General features: G+C 47.3%; 1 pseudogene; it reads right to left on the bottom strand.

Moving 5' to 3' along the window:
* Positions 1 to 1,619: 1,619 nt before the first annotated feature.
* LOC116807086 (uncharacterized) lies at positions 1,620 to 19,335 on the bottom strand (annotated as a pseudogene).
* Positions 19,336 to 21,863: the final 2,528 nt, after the last annotated feature.

Below are 21,863 nucleotides of genomic sequence, written 5' to 3'. Positions count from 1 at the left end.
AGCATATCCCAGAGAAAGGAAAGAAAAGAAAAAGAAGGGGAAAAGAGAATAGGGGAAATAGTAAAACAATAACAATAATTAGTATAAATTGAATCAATATTAATTGGAACAATTTTAATTGGAACAATTTTCTAATCAATAAACAAGGAGTTGATTAAATAATATTAAAACAATTCTTTAAACTAACAATCTTTAAGAATTCAAATCAGGTTTTCTAAGTTACTAAAACAATCTTCCAATCTTATAATTGCTTTGTGTCTATAGTCCTGGGGATGTCTATAGTATAAAGCACATCGGCCAAGTGGTGTGCATTAATTATAGCTGTCAATTTTGTTAATTGTTTTATCATTCTCCAATTCATAATAAGCAAGATTGCTGATAAAGCAAAGCCAATCAAAACTAAAATCAAAAGGACAACAATGGGATGACACAATTTGTTCAGGATACCTGTAGCAGTAGGTGACCACCCAAAAAGTGTATCTCACCACCTATGTTCTGCATCACTTTTCACCCTTTCTATAACCCGATGTATTTCTTGTACATCATGATGAATAGTTACCAGTGTTTTCTGTGCATTCTCCTTGATTTTTCCTAAGATTTCAATTAAGTCCTGGTGAAGCAACAATTGCCTTACCAGAGTAAGATTCATTCCAATGGGGGTAGGCAATAGCTTATGAATCAGCGTGTAATTAGATTCTAAAAGTTGATATGAAGTAACTAGAGCTTCAAAAGAAAAATCACATCCTGTAATTTTAGTGAAATTGTAAGCACAAAAATTTGAATGATTTTTAGTATCTGCTACTGTGTCTTCTACATACACTGTGTTACAAGCAGTTCTAAAGCATGCACATCCATTGCCTATATATACAAGGAATGTTTTAGGAGTTTTGTTAGGATGAATTTCAAAGTGACAGATATTTTGTTCAGTGTCCAGGCAAATATCCTGAGCTATAATTGCATTGCCTTCACAGATGAACCCTTGTTGTTCTTGGACAATACAAGATTCTAAGTTAACAGTTCGCCATTTATCATCAATTTGTCGGGCCCGTTCTCTATGCTCGGAAGGATAGAGAGTGGCTCCATCATGATTCAATCCTAATGCAATAATGGGGAATATTGAATGCACGGAGGCATTGCGTATGGTTAACACAAAAGCTGTGGCTAAGTTTGCAGTGGGGTCATAAGTAAAGTTCACCAAATTCCACCAGGATTGGAAATCTTTTTCAAAGTCAGTGGCACTGTCCCAAACTATCTTCCGAATTTCCATAGGAAACATGCCTTCTTCACCTTCTCTTATAATTGAAGCAGCAACTGACTGCATCCATAATTGTGCCTGGATGCAGCTAAGGGCTAAGGAAACGTTGCTTTGTGTAGCATTGAGTGCATCAATTATCAATTCGTGGTCATTCATATTTGCCTTTTCCCAATTTGGTAATATGTTTGTTAGCAGCCACTGATGCGTTCCCAAGGCCGATAAGGATGATTGCAATGGTTGTTGTAATTGGGTCAAATCTGTGGTTGTAGCAGCCAATTTATTTAATAATACTTCTGAATTAATACTATTTAGAATTCCCAATCCTGTTCCCACAACACCAGTTATGTCTCTTGGCACCCGTGTTTTAGAAGGGTTCCACTGTCGTAACCAGGTCGTCCACCCCTGGAAAGAAGTTTGCAAGAAAGGTGAACAAGCTGACTGAATTTCAGAGACATTGCTTTGCATTAGCAATTTAACTTGTTTAAGAGACCATGCTGGATTGAACAATATTTGTTGTTGGCCAGTTTTCCTGATAATATATGGTCCAACTTTTGAGATTTTTGGAGTAAGCATAACTGGTGGTTGAGTTTGAGTGGTGGTGGTAGTATGAACCGTAGTAGTTTGGGTTATAACATTTATTATGAATTTAAAAGAAAGTCCTTCGGTGTCTTTGCCCCAAAGACAAACTACTTCAGCAGTTTGTGTTAGTGTAAAATTGTGCCAACACTCTTGTATGCTTGGGTGCGTGCAAACCTCCTCTTGCTTGTTTGTTTTACCTGTTAGGACACTAATTGAAGTTGCTTTATTGTAGGCAGTTTTGTTAATCATTCGGCACCCTATACTAATTTTCTCCCCCATTTCCCCTTGAAGCTGCCAAGTTTTTTGTTCTTTCCATTCTTGCTTAGTGTATATTTGATTATTATGCATAACAAGAGTTAATAGATTTAAATCTTTTACATTTCCCATGTACCCAGAGAAATAAACAAAAGCTTGTGACCATGGCCCTTCGGTAAAGGGACTTTCTATCAATTGGGGTGCAATTATTGTGTCATTGTTAGTTGTAACATCAATTTTAAATTTGTAAACCAGACCTTGTAAGTCCAACGGATTGGTTAAATTATTTTGCCAAAGACATGTCACATAAGTAGTTTTAGCTAAGACAAAACTATACCAGCAATCATTGGGTTCATATTCACAATCTAAGGTAATTACTACATTGTTGTTTTGGGGACTTGAAGTATAGTTACCAATATATTCTTGACGGCAGCACAGGGTAAGGGGAAATGTTTTGATACACTCCCATTTCTTTGTAGGGCACACTTTTGTTGAAGGAATTTCTAAATTATTTTTTCCTCCTGGTTCCATAAAACTTCCAGCAACTGTCATAGAAGAAGCTTTCTCATGTGAGGATCCTTCTACCTTTCTGCATGCTACCACAATAGTCTCACCAATCTTTCCAGTTAGGGTTCTGGTCCAGTCCTTCTGATCCCATTTCCACTCACTTGGACGATATACCTTAGAGTTATGTAGCACGACAGTTGCCAGGTTTGGGTGGCGATCTTTAGGATATGATCCTATCACATCAGTGTGTTCGATGGTAGCTTCCGACCACGACCACTCAGAGGAGTGTTGGCTGTAGATTTGTGGTAAAATGCAGAGGAGTATCACCAATTTTATCATGGTTCAGATGATAAAGTCCCACGGGGTTCTTCTGTAAAAGCAAACATAACAAGAAAATCCTGCCACTATATGGCAGAAAAGGTTAGAATGATGGAATTATCCAGCGTGTATTTATCCGATGCTCTTTTCCTAGAGCATCAGAGGCTATCCATGTATATTTGTTCAGAGGGGTTTTCAGCACAAGTGGTACCTGCCCTACAGTGGGGAGGTCTACCAAGACAGGTTGTCCAGGGTAATGTGCAGGATTTTTAGGATCATTAGGTCCTTGCAGTGAGGGAATGATGCTTGGAGCTGTTGGACAAAAAGCAGTGATCTTGGGACACCCATTTATTCCCCACCTGTCATTTACACCTTTTACAGCATTCCACAACCGAAGATCCCAATTTCCTTCCTGTGGTCTCAATAGTCGTTTTAAAAGACCATTAGTCCTTTCTACGATCCCGTTAGCTTGGGGATAGTAAGGGGTGTGAAAAGTCCATTTAATTCCTTCACCTTTTGCCCAGTCCTGTACAACTCTAGCAGTGAAATGAGATCCATTATCAGATTGTATTTCCTGGGGCTTAGGGAAAGTTCCAAAGCACCCCTGCAAAGCTTTGACAGTATTGTCCCCTGTAGCCCTTTTGAAAGCATCAGCTTGGACTAACCCAGATACAATCTCTACTCCTACTAGTACAAAATGTTTTCCTCCTGATTTCTTGAAGGGACCGATATAATCTATCTGCCATGCATCCCATAAACCTTTACCTTTCCTTAAATGCAAAGGGTCATCTTCTAAAGGGTGTCTTTCCAGTCACCTGCGACACTGCTCACAAGCTGATATGCAGGTTTTACACATTTCTCTGGTAACAGGCCAACCTCGAGCATGAGCTTCTTGATATAAATCTTTCACACCTGTGTGCTGTCTTTTGACATGCAGCCATTCTAACAGTTGATCCCATTCCTCTGTAATTTGCTCCTTTTTCAGGGGACTAAGCCTTGCTAGTTCATCAGCTTTATTATTCCACTCTCCTGCTGGATTTCCATCTGTTTGATGAGAGGCTACCCAGCCCACTGCAAAATTCCCCTGACTTGCAATATTTAATATTTCTTGCCATTTTTCCTTTTGCCAGACTGGGATTCTATTTACCTCCCAATCATTTTGTTGCCAAAAAGGAAGCCACTCAGTACAACCTTTGTACACAGCATATGAGTCAGTGTAAATGTAGACTGAAGAGGAATTTTGTGCTTCTCTTTGGAAAACACTCCAGACAGCTATTAGTTCCCCAACCTGTGCGCTACCTTCTCCCTCAGTGATAATTTGCTCACCAGAAGAGATGTGGAGTGCTGCTGCTCTATATTTCCATATCTTTCCTTCCCTTTTAGCAGAAGCATCAGTGAACCAGGAGTTTGCTGATTTTTCAGGGCAGAAAGGAGGGGCCACTTTGATTACAGAGGCAGGTTTGTCCTGGCTGCTATCCAAGCTCTCAGTTTCTTGTATTGCCAAATTTTTCACAGCTCCTTCTGTTATTGTAAAGATGTTACAGTAATGTTCAATCTGAGCATACCACTTTCTTACCGAGGCCCTCTGGGCCACCTCGTCAGGAGGAGGGGGTCCCATTGATGACTGTCTTGATAACCTTGAAGGGGCCTCTTAGTATAATAGGTTGTTGACATGTAATCTTTTCTACTTCAATGAGGGCTAGGCTGACTACAAACAATCCCTTTTCCCAGGTAGTGTACCTTTTCTCAGCATCTCTGAAACCACGGGAATAGAAACCAACAGGCCTTGTTGGACCCTCGGGTCCCCGCTGCCAAATGTGTACTGACAATCCTGAGACAGCAAATCCCCATTCTACCTGAAAGGGGTCTGTAGGATGAATAGGGCCCAGTGCTTGATGAGCTGTTGCTTCAAAAATTAGTAATTGCAATGCTTCTTCCTGAGAAGGAGTCCAATCCTATTTTACCCCTTTTCTTAGCAAGTCATAAAGGGGCCTAGCAATTATTGAGAAATCTGGAATGTGTTTTCTCCAAAACACTAATAATCCCAGAGCCTGTTGTAGATCTTTCCTGGAATGAGGCATTTTAATCTGATCTAAAGAAGTTAAGGTATCAGGTGGAATACATGTCATGCCTCCTTTCCACCAAATCCCCAGAAACTTTACTTCTTGAGAGGGTTTTTGAACCTTTTCTGGGGGGATCTGTAAATCGAGACTCTCTAAATGGGAGATTATTTTCTGTTGAGTCTCTCTTACTGCTTCAATTTCATCCCCTCCGACCAAAATATCATCAATGTATTGATATACTGCTACATCATCAGGTTTGGATATCTCCTCTAGTTCTTTAGCTAAGGCATGGTGGGCTAAGGTGGGTGAATGCTTGTATCCTTGTGGGAGTCTAGTGAAAGTGTATTGCTGTCCTTCCCACGTAAAGGCAAAACGGTCCATATCTTCTGGTTGTAATGGTATCATAAAAAACATATCTTTGACATCTATGGTTGCCATAATTGGATGAGCTTTTTCTTGAATAGATGTTATTAATTCTGCTAAGTTTGGGACCGCTGCTGTGAGAGGATCTGTGTTGGCATTAAGCCTGCGAAAATCGACTGTCAGTCTCCATTTCCCATTAGGTTTTCGGACTGGCCAGACGGGTGAGTTGAAAGCAGAATGTATGTTAATTATTACCCCCTGGTTTCGCAAATCCTGTATAACAGGTTTGATACCTTCTCTGGCACCAGAAGGTAGGGGGTATTGTTTTACATTGGTGGTTTTGCTATATGGCAGAACAGGTGCAGTTTGAAGCAGCCTTATATTTAAAGGCATAGCACCAAAACACCATAAAGATCCTTCTGAGTCCTCCCACTGTCTCCCAACAAGGACATCCATCCCTAGTAAATTGTTTGGGATGTCCCCGATTACCATTTTAACAACCAATTGATCCTCATCTCCAGGAAGAGTAAGTTTAACTAAGGCCACATTCATAGATTCTGACATTCTGTCATGGTTTGACACGGGAAGAGAATTTTTTTTTAGAAGGAAGAGGTTCACCAGTCAGGGGGTCAGGTTTAGATACTGACACTTGGGGTGACCAATTGAAGGTGGACACGCCTCTGAGAACACAGAGGGGTTAAAAGCGGAATTCCCAGGAGGACTCGTCTTTCTTTGGTTCCGGTCACCGCATGGTACGGACCTCTCCTGCCCAGCCCGGGCTGGGTGGGGGAGGGGAGCCATGCGGCCTGTGGAGGTAGGCCCAAGGGTGGAGGGGAGGCAACCAGACCTGGCCCCCTGCAGATGGAAGGGTGGAGAAATCTGGGATGTCTCCGTTCCCCCCCCAGAGTCTCTCTCTCTCCCAAGAGAGAAAAAAAGAGACTCGGTGGTTTTATCGGCAGTTCGCCGCCGGGAAGGAGAAGAGCGGGGGGGGGCCGCAAGGTGCCCAGTCGTCTGTGGGAGCTGGAGCCTGGGCAGCGAGCCATCCTTGGGAGTTGGGACTTTTAACCCTTCCTGAGAAATGAAGGCTTTATGAAATATTACTCCTCCTGAATTTGAAGAAAAGAGAGACAGCTTGAAACCTCAGATGTTTAGAGAAGAAGGTTGGGGGCAGATGATAGAGTGGCTTTTTGGCTGGACTCTGCTTGTTTACCATAGACTGAACCACTCTTTCTTCCAAGAGGGACTGCATTTTAGGGGGATGCATTGGTGAACCAAGAGACCTTCTGCAGCAACTACCAGTTTTGGAGTGGACAGAGAGAGAGCTGAGGAGGGTGTGAGGATGCCCTCCATCTTCAGGAAGAAGAGAAGGCGATCTCTGTCTTTTGGACCCTCGGCCCCAGGGGAAAATGGGGGGGACTCTAGTCCCAAATTGTGATACTGGACTGTTGTTCCTGGTGGTCCTTGGCAAAGCATCCTTAAAGGGGCCCTATAAGCAGTCTCTGTCCATGCCCGGTGGTGAGAGCACTGGGACATGGAGAGAAGAGTGTCACATTGGCCGGTCTGGGTGGTGCCACGTGTGACATTGGAAACACAAAGGTGGCAGTTGTGTTTCCTGGGGGTCTATGGTGCAAGGGGGACTCCTCTCTTCCCCGATGGACTCAGTATTGATTATATTGAAGGGTGAAAACTTGATTAAGGATCCAAATGGGTCTCGCTGGGGTTTGGTGGAGTTGGGTGGAGGGAGGAGAAATGTTTTGGAAGGTTTTCATTTCGAATTTTGTGTGTTTTTTTTTCCTTTCCTTTCTTTTCCTTTTATAGTAGTAGTAGTAGTAGTGTAATAAAGCTTTTTCTTTTGTTATTAAGTTTGGCCTGCTTTGCTCTGTTCTTGATCACATTTCACAGCATTTGATTGGTAAGTTGTATTTTCATGGGGCGCTGGCATTGTGCCAGCGTCAAACCATGACACATTCCTAGAGCATTAAGGACACAGTATTGTCTCTTAGTCAGAACAACACCGCTCCTCTGGGCATCTTTTTCTGTTAATGCAGAGATTTGAGCCCCAGTGTCAATCAAAAAGGTTACAAGAGCACGTTTGGGACCCACGATAGCTGTGATCAAAATATCTCCTGATTTATTTTTAGTGAGCCTTCTTAAATATACCCATGCTCCGTCTCTTCGCTCACCTGTAAGGGATGGAGAAATTAATTTCCCTGGTGTTGTGTCAGTTCATTGCTCAGATTTTGAGGAAAAGGCTGAGAAAGAGATAACTCACCACCTGGATTTTGAGAGAGAAACTGGGAAAATGTTAAGTTTGGGTCACAGCCTGAGTTCTGAGAGGAAAGTTGTGAAATGGTTAGTTTTTGTCCAGTACCCCGGTTTTGCGGGAGGGACTGTGAGAAAGTCGTTTCCTTACCCATGTTCTGAGGAAGAGTGGGTGCACTAGGGTGTGTACCGGGTTGAACTGATGGATTTGATTTTCGATAGCGCCAATTAGTTATTATTTTCTGTAATTTATCAAGGGGTAGACCATCCATTACTCCTCTGGGGACCCCCTTTTGGACTCCCAGTGACCACCAATGCTGGCGGTTAGGGTTCTGTTTTCCCTTTTCTGGATTTTTACTGTAAGGAGTCCCAATAGACCGAATCCCTTTTGTTTTCTCTGATTTTTCTGGTTTCTCCTCTGGGGTTTTTACAGGTCCATATTTTCTACAATAATTGATCAAATCCTCTGCAACTTCACCTCATGTCCAAATTTTATGGTTACTGCCAGGTGAATTGGTTTGTGAATTTACATCTTGGAGAGGAGAACAGGATGGAGTAAAACCAGGATTAGTAGATCCAGTGCGATCAGTGGGGTTACCAAGAAATCTATTTAGTCTTTCTACAGGGCTTAATGTCATGATCGTTTTCTGTAAGGCTATGGCAGTAGGTTTGAGTATTTCTGGAAGCCCACGAATTAAAGGAGTCATTAGTTCAGGCTTCACAGGTAATTGCATTGGGGATTCAAAGCCAGGAATTAATTTCTTTTCATGAATCATTTGCAGACAAGCGGCTTTGTGTACACTTTCTAGGAGCTGGTCGGGGGTACTAATTATAGCTATAGGATCTCCCCTTTCCAAGGGGTTTGTTCCCCCGGCCCAGAAAGCCGCGCGCTGTGTCAGGGACCACGAGTCACGTTTATCTCCTGTTGTTAAGAAGACACCGTGTCCCCAGTACCCACTGGCTTCTTGTTCAGTTAATTTAATTTGATCGCCACCGGTGAGGGACACCCGGAAAACATATTCTGTTTTTGATTCGTATGGGAGGCGTCCATATTTTCTTTTAAGCTCAGCTAACTCGGTGGCAGTGTATGGTATGTGTTTGGTTGTGATGTGGGGTTCAAGATCATCATCACTGAGATAGATATATTCTGTTTTAATTAAGGGTCTTAAATGAGAGCAGCAATGTTCCCCACAATTATTTACTGCCTCAAGTTCTTTGTGAGGATAAATTTGGTTAATGCGAGGAGTTTCCTTTTCCTCGGGATTTATAGAGGAATCAGCATTATGTGACTTGTTAACATGTTCCTCTTTTAAGGCAGCTCTCAATGCACAGTTCTCATTTCTCAATGAATGTTTTTCATTCCTTTCTTCATGTAATTGTTTTTGTAAAATTTCAACCAAATTTTGAAGGGAGTCTATTATTGTTTCTTGCTCACTTCTTCGCTGGAAGCGAGTTTCTACAGCTGCCGTAAGACAAACTCCCAAAACTGAGCATAAGATGGTTTTATTTCTGCCCAGTTTAAATTTTGTATCATGTTGTAAAGAACATATTCTATCAACCACATTATCCAAATTAAACCAATTACTTTGTGCCCATTCTTCTCCTCCTGGAGAAGGTTTGGCATTGTATTTAGCTAGTAAAGCATAAAATTCAACTTTACCCTTATCGTTAAGGTTATCACTCATTTTGTGAAGGGACCAAAACCACGGCAGGGAGGTACAAACTTAAGTTACGCAAAGCACACAGTCTTCACTGTGTCGCCCTTCACTTCCCTGGGTGGGTGAAGAGACAAAATCTGCCTGGGAGACTCTGCTTAGTTTCCTCAAGTTGTCCCTTCCTTCCCAGACAGTGCAAACATACATATAAAACAACACAGTGTCCCGCCTTTTGCACTAAGAGATCTTTTGCAATTTCTGAAGACAGTGTGGGTGCTTTTTTCGCCTAGGCAATGTGCAGTCTGTAGGAAATTCGAATCTCCCCCCTTGCTTTCTAGACCATGCTCAGTTTTTTGGACTGGCAGGCTAGGTGCGGCTGGAGAGAAACGTCCTTCCCCTGTTACAGACTACACAGAACCTGCACCCTTCTGCCTGGACAGAAATCCTGTCCGTGACGCCAGTTTAATGTCACGATGCGCTTATAGCGGGGTGTCGTGATGGTTCGTTAGCCGATCCCAAAGTGCAAAAGACAAACAGCAGGGGACTATCAGTTTAATCACAACAGATGCACCTTTATTAAGGACCAAAAACAATAAATGCGATAGTGGGGTCAGAAAAGAAATAAAAAGGAGAGAGAGAGAGAGAGAGAAGGGGGGATGGGAATAGCTACCAACACAGGCGAGGTCCTCAGTGGTCCGGACGATGGGGATCCGTCTTGTTGTGTTGGGGAGAGTCTCCGAAATCCTACCCAACCCAGGGGTCCAGTTATAGTTTACAGAAGGAAAAGGGGGGAACATGAAGAACAATGAGAGTCTATTGAAATTGCTATGGGGGGAACAGGTGTATCTACAGAAAATCATCCAGGCTGAACAAACACAATGAAGAATAAGTCCATTGAAGTTACTGGAGAAGAACAGGTCATGTCATTCCCCCCCCACCATTCTCTGTGGTAGGGGTCTCAGTCTCAGTCCTTGGGGAGAGGGTTCTTGATTTCTGTCTGTCACGGTGGTAAGGAGGCAGATGAGGGGTCTTCAGTGAGAGACCACCAGAGTCACCCCAACAGTTCATTTGGCTTAAAGGTGGAGAGTGAAGCAGGAATTGCAGAAGGCCGCTCTGTGGTGGGTCCACGCTGGGTCTTCGCCAAGTCCTTGCCAACTTCTTGCCAAGTTCTTGCCGGGCCTCGTTGGGAACAGAACGTAACGGTGCAGCGGCTGCACCTGCACTGTTGCCTTCTCCAAGCCGGAACTGCAGTGGGGGAAGGAAGTTCCTTCTCGTGGCAATCGGCAGGCAAATGAGTGAGGGTCTTCAGACGGGCTCTTACAGGTTGCAGAAGGGTTGTTGTGCCTCTGGGGCTGTTTATCAGCCCCATCAGGCCCCAAGGCCACACAGCCCTTCCCTTCCCTTCCCTTCCCTTCCCTTCCCTTCCCTTCCCTTCCCTTCCCTTCCCTTCCCTTCCCTTCCCTTCCCTTCCCTTCCCTTCCCTTCCCTTCCCTTCCCTTCCCTTCCCTTCCTTTCCCTTCCCTTCCCTTCCCTTCCCTTCCCTTCCCTTCCCTTCCCTTCCCTTCCCTTCCCTTCCCTTCCCTTCCCTTCCCTTCCCTTCCCTTCCCTTCCCTTCCCTTCCCTTCCCTTCCCTTCCCTTCCCTTCCCTTCCCTTCCCTTCCCTTCCCTTCCCTTCCCTTCCCTTCCCTTCCCTTCCCTTCCCTCCCTCGGCCAGAGGAGCAGACCCTATGCAGCACCCTGGATTGGTGATGGCCCATCAATTAGGTCCTACCAACTGTGTGTTAATTGGGGAGGAGCTTTCTTTTGCCTGCTGGCATTGCTGCTCAGGCTGTGTCTTTGCAGATGTTCTTGATGGCTTCTCTCTTTTCCTGGGCATGCCACTGGAAGATGTCCAGGCCCAGATGATCCCACTGAAGGAGATGTGCCCTCAGCCCAGGGATGCTCAGCATGGGCTCCCCCAGCCCCTCAGGGCCCCGCCGCTGGTCACAGCAGCCCCTGCCTGGCTCCTGCCTGCCCTCACCGTGGGCATCCATGGCTGCTCCTTGCCATGGAACTCACCCAGTGCTGGTGCCGGGTGGGCTTTGCTGTTGGAAACACCTGGACATATCTCTGACAACTCTTATTACTTTATTTGAACATAAAGTGTGGGCCAAGCCCTGCCCTGGCAGGTGGGGCCTGCCCACCTTCAGTCATGGTAGGGGAACAGGACCAGGGGGCTCAGGGGCAGAGGGTCTCGTTGTGGAAGGGTTTGTTTTGGGAATGGCTCAAGATGTTGAGGAAGCTGTGGAAGGGCAGATGGGGACAGACGTGAAGAGCTGGAAACACGGGTCAAGTTCTCTCTGCCAGACTTGTTAGGCTCGTCTCCTGGAGATGCACAGCAGCACCTTGGGAGAGAGCAGTGGCTGAGGCCCCAGCTGCCAGTGGCACACAGGGAGCCTCCTGCACAGCAGGGCCCAGAGCTGGCAGGGCTCCCCAGCACGGCTGGAGCGGCTGGCACACCTTGGCCCAGCTGGACAGCTGCCCCTCAAGGCCCCGGCGAGCAGGGGACGGCTCTGGGCAGGCTCCCTGGCCAGGAGCGGGCCCCAGAGCGCCTCTGCCTTTCAGGGGCAATCTCGTCCTTGCTCTTTCTCCTCCCCACCTTGCTCTGCCTCTGCCCTGTGCCCCTGGGGCTGCTCTTGGCCAGGCAGCCTCAGTGGGAGCCAGCACTGGCTGCAGCCCCAGCGGGCCCCGCAGGACAAGCCTCAGCAATGAAGAGGCCAAGGAAAGCACTGGGCAGAGCAGAGCCCTCAGCCGAGTTCTTTGGACAACCATGGACTGGCCACAGCTCCACTGCAGCCTCACTGGGAATCTTCCCTGATTTTTAGAAGCCTTTAAAGGAAGCTGTTTGAGATTGAGATCAGCAAAACACTCACCATTTTCTCTTACAGCAATACCAGATTCCGACAGAGCACATCATCAGGCCAAGTGCTGCACCAGCCACAATGACCATCAACTTCATCAAACAAGATGTTCCCCGGCAGAAATGTCTTCTCATGCTTTTCCAGATTTTCTCAGCACGTGTTGAGGTGCCAGCTGCATCTTGGGAGCAATGGGGAGCGTGAGCCATTGCTATGCTGCACTGCTGAGCTGGCAGCAGGGTGGATACGGCCAGGACATTCTCACTCTCTGTTTCCCCCTGAGCTGGGGCCTGCAGGCACCTTGCTGCCTCTTGGCACAGGACTGCTCAGTGCCCAAAGCCCTGAGCCTGCATGCAATAATTCCTCTGTGCTGTGCTGTGCTGCTCCCAGCAATACTTGTCAAAGAGGTGGATAAAGACAAGGAAAATGCCCAGAGTTTTGGAGCTGCTCCAAAACTCCACCCTCCAGCAAACAGGTGCCTCTCTGCAGCTCCCCAGAGAGTAGGAAACTGCAGGCATCTCAGGCCCATGGTGCAGCTGGGCCTCCCTGTCAGCTGGTGCCAAATGCCTTCCTGCAGAGGCTGGGGAGAAGCTGCAGCCAGGCCAGGCTGGGAAACAGCCCTGCAGGCTGTGAGAGCAGCAGCGGGGCAGCGAGGCTGCCATGGATCCCTTCCTGCTGTGCCAGGCACGGCCTTTCCAGATCTGCAGGGACAGCCCCCGGCTGCTGAGTCCCAGGGGAAGGGGGAGGGAAATGCACCCACCATGCTGTCTCTCCAGATCACTCAGGATTTCTTCAAGATGTTTTGATTCCTCCCTGGATTTACTCCTTCCTATATGTTTGTTCTTTCCTCTCAGGGGACCTTAAGAGAAATATTTCCATTTCCCAGGCATGGATACCACAAAACCCGTGCTCAGCCTGTGGAGTCAGCAGGGACACACTACTCACCCCTGCGGTGGAAGCTGGGCTTGCGAGCAACATCCACCAAAGGACCTGAGAAAGTCTTCTCTGCAGCCACACCTGTAACTCAACAGCCACAAGAGCTTCTGTCATCTCTGAAGATCTGCACGGGCAGCACTGAGCCCCAGGAGCGGTGAGGGGATGGCCCAGGGCGAGGGCACACCCGTGCGTGGTTCTGTCCTGGCACCTGCAGCGATGCCCCCCTGGCCGAGCTTTGGGCTCTGAGCTGGCAGCTCTCGCAGGGGGAAAGGCCTTGACCTACCCTCACCATCTCCCAGAGGCTCAGTAATGGGTATGGGTTGGGAATCCAGATCCTCTTCATCCTCACGTTCAGCTGCAAAGAAAGGCAGGACAGAACACCTCCGGGGACACTGCTGAAGATTCTCCTTCAGGCTGCAGTGGCAGTGAGTGCCCCTGGGCGATTGGAGCCCTCCAAGGCATTCCCTCAGCTCTGCCTTCCACTCAGGAGCAGGGGCAGGGGGACCACATGCCAGGGCTGGCCCCGCACTGGGATGGAAGGAGCCCCTTGTGGGGCAGTCAGGGGAGAAAGGACTCCCTGGAGCTGCCAGCAGCTCTAAACCCAGCCGCAGACAGGGCCAGGGCTTGACAGCGGCAGCAGGAGCAGCTCAGGCTCCCTGGGGCAGGCAAATGAGCTGAGAAAGGCTCAGCCCCGGGACACAGCCCTGGGCCTGGTCCTTCCCTCTCTGCTCTTCTCTGGGGCTGCACAGAGCACACGGAAGAACACACTGGCATTGCACATGGGTGGAAGATGGACAGCTAAATGCTTCTTCCTCCCACTGACAGTGATCCTCCTGTGGGATTGCTGTTGGGCACAGGAGTAGGAATTTGGGGGACAGGATTTCTAGAATACATCAAACTTCAAAGGATCTTAAAGGAAATCACACATAAATATTCCTCTGGTCAATGATTTCTCTGTTAGGAAAGGGTTGCTGATAACCTACCTTCACCGGACTTCAAGATCCTTAAACCGTGGTTTATCACTCTTTCCAAACGCTTCAAGTCACGGTCCCAATCTAGAAAGGAGCACAGATGGGAAATGTTCCATGGTGTGCTGGGATCCCCCTTCTATGAGGAAGTGAGCACTGCAAGGGGCTCAGGTAATGCTGTGAGCCCGCACTGCCAAGCAGCAGAGAGGGCAGCTCAAGGCTCAGCAGGGCTCAGGCCCAGAGGCACAGCAATTACCTCCTGTGACTGTGCCTGGCAGCGCCTCCCTTCCTGCAGCAGAGGCTGCCAATGAGCCACTGCTTCCTCTGGGAAACTCAGCCTTCAGCACAGCCTCTCCTTCCATCTCTGGGGAAAGGAAAAGGGACAGCTGGATCATTTGGGCTGTTCCCCAGCAGGAAGGTGGCATCTTCAGGAGGCAAAGCTTGTCTCAGTCATGGATGAGATTCAGGATAAAGACCAGGTTACTGGGGCTGCTGCTGGGCCCACCCTCCTCCAAACATCTGCCCCTCCAGATGTGCTCAGTGACTGGGAAATTGCAGGGGATCTCAGGGTGTGCATGAGCCATGGTGCAGCTGGGCCTCCCTGTCAGCTGGTGCCAAATGCCTTCCTGCAGAGGCTGGGGAGAAGCTACAGCCAGGCCAGGCTGGGAAACAGCCCTGCAGGCCATGAGAGCAGCAGCGGGGCAGTGAGGCTGCCATGGATCCCTTCCTGCTGTGCTAGGCAGGGTCTGTCCAGATGTGCAGGGTAAGCCCCCAGCTGCTGAGTCCCAGGGGAAGGGGGAGGGGAATGCACCCACCACGGCGTCTCTCCAGATCACTCAGCATCTTCTCCACGTGTTTGGATGTCTCTAGAGCCTTACTGTTTCCTGTAGGTTTGTTCCTCCCTCTCAGAGGACCTTAAGAGGAGTATTTGCATTTCAGATAGATGGATCCCACAAAACCATGGCTCAGCCTGTGGTGTCATTGGGGACACACTACTCACCCCTGCGATGGGAGACGGACTTGTGTTCAGCAACCAGGAAAGGAGCCTGAAATGTCCTCCCTGCAGACGCACCTGCAACTCAATAGCCACAGAAGCTTCTGCCAGCTGGTTCCTGCCAGGTTGTCAGTGATTATTTTTTAAGAACATTATCAGTATACCTGCACGAGACTTAAGAGGCTGGAAATCTTCATGGAGCCAAGCTGCTGGAGAAGCCTTCCTAGCATGCTCATCTAGAAGGGAGCACAGATGAGAACCAGTTCCTTGTGTGCTGGCATCCCCCTCTGTCTGTGGGAACTTGGCACTGCAAGGGGCTCAGGGAAGGCCATGGGAGCCAGATGTGAAAGGACAAGGCCAAAGCTGCACAGGGGCCTGGGGAGCTCTGGGCTGTCTCTTGGCCAGTCTCCACACTTTGGTAGGCCCTGTGCCACATCCCTGGGAGGGCAGCTGGAGCAGCCCATGGGCCACGGGATTTCACTCCCTCCCACAGAGGAAACCCTCCCTAAACCCCAGGGGAAAACCATCCCCAGCGCTTCCCCGGAGAGCAGGGAGCACTGTCCTGGGAAAGGGGAGCCAGGCTGCCGGCTCACCTGCTCCCCGCGCTTGCAATGGAGCAGCCTGGGCAGCCCTGGCAGGCAGGGCCACGGCCAGGAGGAGCAGGAGGAGGAGGCGCAGAGCAAGGGCCATGGTGCCTTGCCCTGTGCCAGTCCCGCCGCTCTTGCTGCCACCACTGTCCTGACACCGCTGTCCCAATGTCAGCACCACTGCTGCCACCGCCGCTGCTGCCGCAGCAGTTGTGCTCAAGGACTGCCTGCTCGGGCGTTGTGGTGCTCTGGAACCACGGAGCTCTGGGACCTCTGTGACCTCAGAGCCTGCTCTGACCTCAGCCTGCTGCGACCCCAGAGCCTGCTGGGACCTCATGGCCTTAGCTGTACCCCAGAGTGTACCCCCTTTTCTGTACAAATGGACTGCCCGGAGTGTAAATATTTTGCTTCATCCAAGCGCCATTGCTCAGCAAAACCTTTATTTTTCCTGCTGACATTGCTGGTCAGACCGTGTCCCTGCAGATGCTCTTGATTGTTGCAGTACAAATTTCATTTACTGTTTCCTTCTTAGGTGCTTCGTTCTGTTGTACCCCCATGTTCTCCCCGAGTTTGTTCACCCCTGGCTTTTACCCTCCCTCAAAGCTGACCCCCATGCCATTCCCCGCCCCTTGTTCCAGCTCTTTCCCTGCCTGTCATAGCAACCCAGCCCCTTGGTCCCCGAACCTTCCCTGGCACTTTCCCATTGGGCCAATCCCAGATTGCAACACCTTTTTGGGATGCCCCAATTCCTCAAGGCCCCATTGGCCCGTGTGACCCATCCTCTCCACCCTCCTACCCCAATGGGCTCCAGACACTGGATGTGATCCCCTCACTCCTCCCCTGAGGATTCCCTCTTGGTGAGCTGTTTGTATCCACCCCTTGACTTGTATCTTGCACAGGAGTGCCGTGGGCTCTCTGTTTCTGCTCTCTTCACCTGAAATAAACTCTTTCTTGTGGAACCTCAAGACGGAGAGCTGCCTCCTCTCTCCTCTGCCCGGTCCCTATTGTGGCTTGTGTCTGGCACCTTAGAGCAAGTGGCTCTCAAGGTTCTGCCTCTGGTAAATGCCCATAGCGAGGCAGTTCCCCACTCCTGGTGTGGCGCCAGAGTTCTGAGAGCTAGACTGAGTTCTGGTAGTAACTTCACCAACCTACGGAACGTCCCTTCTTCAGTGCCTGCTCTGGTGCCCTGCCATCTCACACACCAGTGTTGTTATAAATTGAGGTGAATAATTTGATTCTGCCTTTTAAGATCAATTAATAATTTTATTAATTACTGCAAGCGATAGCTAGCAAACAGCGCTGGGTGCAGCTGTGGAGCCTGTGTTCCGCCAAAAGCTGACAACCTTTCCTTCTCTTCAGTCCCTTTTTATCCTGCATAAGTGGGGGTGATGGGTCTCTTTCCACCGTGGTTATCAGTTCCAGCAACAATGAGTTTCACAAGTGGGGATGGTGAGTCTTCTTCCACTGCGGTTATCAGTTTCAGCAACAATGGGTTTCCACTGCGGTTATCAGTTCCAGCCAGTCCTGCAAAATCTTTCACAATCTTTGTTTGTGGTTACCAGTCAAGCCTGCAAATTCCATGTCCCGACTTCCCCCCCTTTTATCCTAATTTCATACTTTTGATGAACAAACAAGTCAATGCAGTTCCTCACAGTCCCCCATTCCATATTTTATCATTTTGTTCATCAAATCGTTTTATTTCTTGGTGGGCTAGAATCAAAGTCTCTTCTACTTCAGGGTCTCTAGGGAGAGTTTCATATTTGGCTTTGATTAGCATCAGGTGTGCTGCTTCCAATCTTCTTTTTACTATTTCAATTACCTTGTTGAATATACATGGGCCAAATGTTAATCCTAACACTAATAATATTAAAGGACCCGCAATTGTAGATAGCAAGGTAGTTAACCAAGGGGAGTGATTAAACCAGGTCTCATACCAGCTCTGCTGGGCCTCCCTTTCCCTTTTCCTTTTCTCAAGTCCTGCTTCAGTTTTGTCATAGTGTCTCGTACCACCCCAGTGTGATCTGCATACACACAACATTCTTCCCGGAGAGCCGCACACAGTCCTCCCTGTTGTAAGAATAGCAGATCTAGTCCTCTTCTATTCTGCAGAACTACTTCCGATAAGGACCTTACTGACTTTTCTAATGCTGATATTGATTGTTCTATACGTTCCAAATCTTCGTCTACAGCAATCCTCAGGGAATTAAACTCCTTTGTTTGTTTTACTAGGGAGGCTACTCCCATACCGACACCTGCTCCCGCTGCAAGCATTAAAACTGCCACTGTAAGTGCGGTCAAAGGCTCTCGTTTTTGTAGGTGGTGTTCTGGGATGTTTTGTACATTATACATCTATTCGTTGGGGTGATAGATAATTTTGGGAATCACAGCCACCTGTATACAATAGTCAGAGGTTTCGTCAAATATTTCTAAGGAAATACAGGGGGTGAATCCTCCTTTTGAGCAGATCCACTTGGTTTTTTTAGCGGGAACTAGCCATTTAGCTGGAGTATCTTCCCGTTTAGCTTTAGTAACTGTCTCACATAAATATTCCAGGTGTGTGGGTACTCTGCCAATACATCGTCCTCTCCCCGTTATCGAAGCCAAAGTCATTCCTTTACCCCGGGAATTTTTCCAATTACATTGCGGGGGATTGCTACCATTAAGACGTCTCGCCTTTTCAGATATCCCTACAGCTTTGTAAAATGGAGGCCTAACATCAAAGCAGAGCCAACAGTGTTCTGTTAATTCTGGATGAGTAGCATTTAAGACTTTATATACTCCCTCCATTAATTTCCAGAGAGTGTTAAACTGGGAATCCCCACTTGGAGGTGTTGTAGGAGTTGTAGTTTGGTTATCCGTTATCAGGTTCCTAGCTGTTAAATCCCTAACTATTACAGAATTAGGGCCTACTGCCTTTGTGTCTGCTGGTACAGGCCCTTTCTTTATGGTAAATACACTCCCTCTGTCTTTTCCAGGTTCCCAATACCAAAAGCCCCATGATCTTCCCACCATCCATCCTGGGTCTGTGGGCTCAGTTATGTTTAAATGTACAAATTGGCAACTCCCTTTCCACCCGCCCAAGAAGGCGCCACTAGAATCCTTTTGTGGAGGTGTACACCCATAGGGTCCCCATGATACTTTAAGAAATTTATCTCCTGCTGCTTGCCAGTCTGAGGCTATTGTTTCACACCCCCAGTACCCACAGAAATATTCTCCAGGGTAATTGCAATACCCCTTTCCTGGGTTCGATGCTGGACACATGTACAATCCTGCGGTATTAAAACAGGGCTCTACAGGGGCTAGTTCACATAACTGTGGGGTAAAAATGGGGGGTCCGGATGTTCTCTGACTCCGAATTACCCTGCCATCTATTCCGGTTAGCGTCCACTTAAAGGGCTGGTGCAGAGCCGGGGAACTCTCCCCTTTATGTATGATACAAAGCATTAAAATACTTATAATCTGCCAATAAGGGTGGGGTCCTGACCTTGTTTTTACTGCATAATATCCTGTTTTCCCTTTTTGGGTTTGTTGCCTTTTTGGTGTTTCAGAGGCAATCAGACGGGTCGTCCAGGGGAACCTAGTACTCGGTTGGCAATAGTTGGAGCATTTTAGCATTATTCCATTGAGGGGGGACCTGGCTTTTTCCCCTCTGCCTCGCTTGCCGACCCGGTTGCTTCGAGCCACGAGGTGAACCATCTTCTCGGCAGCAGCGGTACTCACCTGGGCGTCCCTTCCCCTGCTCCGCCTAACCTTGTTCTGTTCCCAATTTTTATCCTTGACCGGGGTGGGTCGCACGGGACCCCCTTTAGTTCCCTCCGACAACACCCTTTTATAATTTGGGCAACAAATGGAGTGGGTTCGTTAGTATGGAAACAAAAGTTTCCTGGATGCACTCCTTTTGTGTATATTTTCCACCAATCCTCAGACTCGAAACGAACCCACTGATTTTCCAATTCCCCTAATTTTAACACAATTTTGGTTAACTTTCGTTCAGCCTTATAGCATTCTGTACAGACCCCAGTTGGCGGCCTCCCCTTTTGGCAATGGACCCACCACCGTTCTTGGCAAACTTTACACGCAAAGCACACAAAAGGATAACAATCATAATCTACCTTATTACAAATTATCAAATAATCACTAACAAGCAGGTAATCATATCCCTTTTGTTCCCCTTTGTGATCAACTTGAATGGTACACACAGAGTTCATCGGTTTTTCTTAATGGTAACCTTCAAATCCCCAGGCAGGCTGGTCACTTTCCACTGGTCATCTGTGGTGATCGGACCTTTAACTCGACTGGCATGTGTCCACCCCTTCTCGGCTGTCCGTATCGCAGTTCCTGTGGTAAGCAGAACAACAAAGGGGCCTTCCCAACGTGGGGTTAAAGAATTTTCTTTCCAGGATTTAATAAGCACATTGTCCCCTGGTTTGATTTTATGTATTGTAATGTCTAAAGGTGGCCTCTGTGTCAACATCCCTTTTTCCCTCAATTCCTGCCTTCGGCTCATAATTTGTATGATATAATGCTTAATCTGGGAATCCTTCAAGCATGGATGGTCTGTAGGGGCTTCCATATCATAAGGCATTCCAAATAGCATTTCAAATGGGGAGATTCCTACATCAGTTCGGGGTTGAGTTCGAATATTTAATAAAGCCAGAAGCAAACATTTTACCCATGACATCTTGGTTTCTAACATCAATTTCGTCAGTTGTTTTTTTATTTCCCCGTTCATCCTTTCCACTCTCCCCGAGCTCTGTGGATGCCAAGGAGTGTGATATTTCCACTGGGTTCCTAAGGCCGTTAAAACATCTTTTGCGATTTTAGATGTGAAAGGAGGTCCCCTATCTGAGTCTAAATATTCAATTAATCCATATCGGGGAATAATTTGTTCTAGTAATACTTTTACTACGGTATTTGAGGTGGCTCGGGCAGTAGGATAGGCTTCCACGTAATGGGTCAAATGGTCTACCAGTACCAATAAATATTTATATCTCCCCACTTTTGGTAATTCTGTAAAATCTACTTGTATGTGTGAGAAGGGTCTTTGTGCTAGCTCCCTGCCGCCCATTGGTCTTTCTCTCAGTTGTTGTTTATTCACTTTTTGACAAGTTAAACACTGTTGAGTTACCTGTTTTGCAAGGTTATAGACTCCTATACACATATATTTTATAGCAAATTGATCAACCAAGGCTTGTGTACCCCAGTGGGTTTTCTCATGGATTGCTTGTAGGACCCTCATTGCCATCCCTTTTGGGAGTACTTCCCGCCCATCGGGCAATACCCATTTGCCTTCCTCTTTTTCTCTTATCCCCATCTGGCCTAATTTCTCCTTTTCTTGCACAGTGAAGGCTAGTATGTAATCAATAGGTCCATGAAACCAGCAATGTTTCTTTCGAGGGGTATCACAGGCACATTTTATTGAGTCTATCCCATAGTATTTCCAGCAAACCCAACACGGTGGATCTTCTAAGTCAGCTCCACAAGTGGAGCAATCCTCTCTCCTCGTGACAAGCCCTGTCCATGGCTTTAAATTCATCAGGGCCGCTCGTTCCGCTTCCTGGTCCGCCAAATTGTTTCCTCGTATCGAATTTCCAATCCCTGCTTGATGTCCTTTTACATGGACAATGGCTATTTTCTCTGGCCCTCTCAAAGCTTGTAATACCTGCCAAATCAGTTCTTTATGTACCAGCCCCTTTCCCTGTGAGTTAATAAGTCCTCTTTCTTCCCAGATTTTTCCAAAAGTATGAACTACTCCATAGGCATATTTAGAATCAGTGAAAATAGTCCCACTTTTTCCTTCCAATAATTTTAGAGCCCTAAGCACTGCATATAATTCGCATGCTTGGGCTGACCAGCTGGGGCTAAGGGGACCCGATTCTGCTGTCTTAAATGTTTTCCCATCTATTATAGCATACCCGGATTTCCTTTTCCCTTCCAGAACTCGAGAGGACCCATCTACATACAATCTAGTCCCTTCCTCTAGCTCTTCTTCCTCAAGATCCGGCCTTATTTTTGTTTGTTCCTCTATTTGTTGAAGGCAATCATGTGTTAGTTCTGTAATTGGTTCTCCATATAAAAACTGGGCCGGGTTTTGCAGGCTCGTTGTTTCTATACTTAACTTAGGAGAAGAGACTAGGATGCCTTCATACCTTAGAAGTCTGGCATCCATTATCCATTTATCAGCCTTCTGTTGCAAAACTCCATGAATGTTATGGGGAGATAAG

The sequence above is a fragment of the Taeniopygia guttata genome, chromosome 32 (genome assembly GCF_048771995.1).
Source record: "Taeniopygia guttata chromosome 32, bTaeGut7.mat, whole genome shotgun sequence".
Lineage (NCBI taxonomy): Eukaryota > Metazoa > Chordata > Aves > Passeriformes > Estrildidae > Taeniopygia > Taeniopygia guttata.
This window is presented reverse-complemented; position numbering and strand designations above follow the sequence as displayed.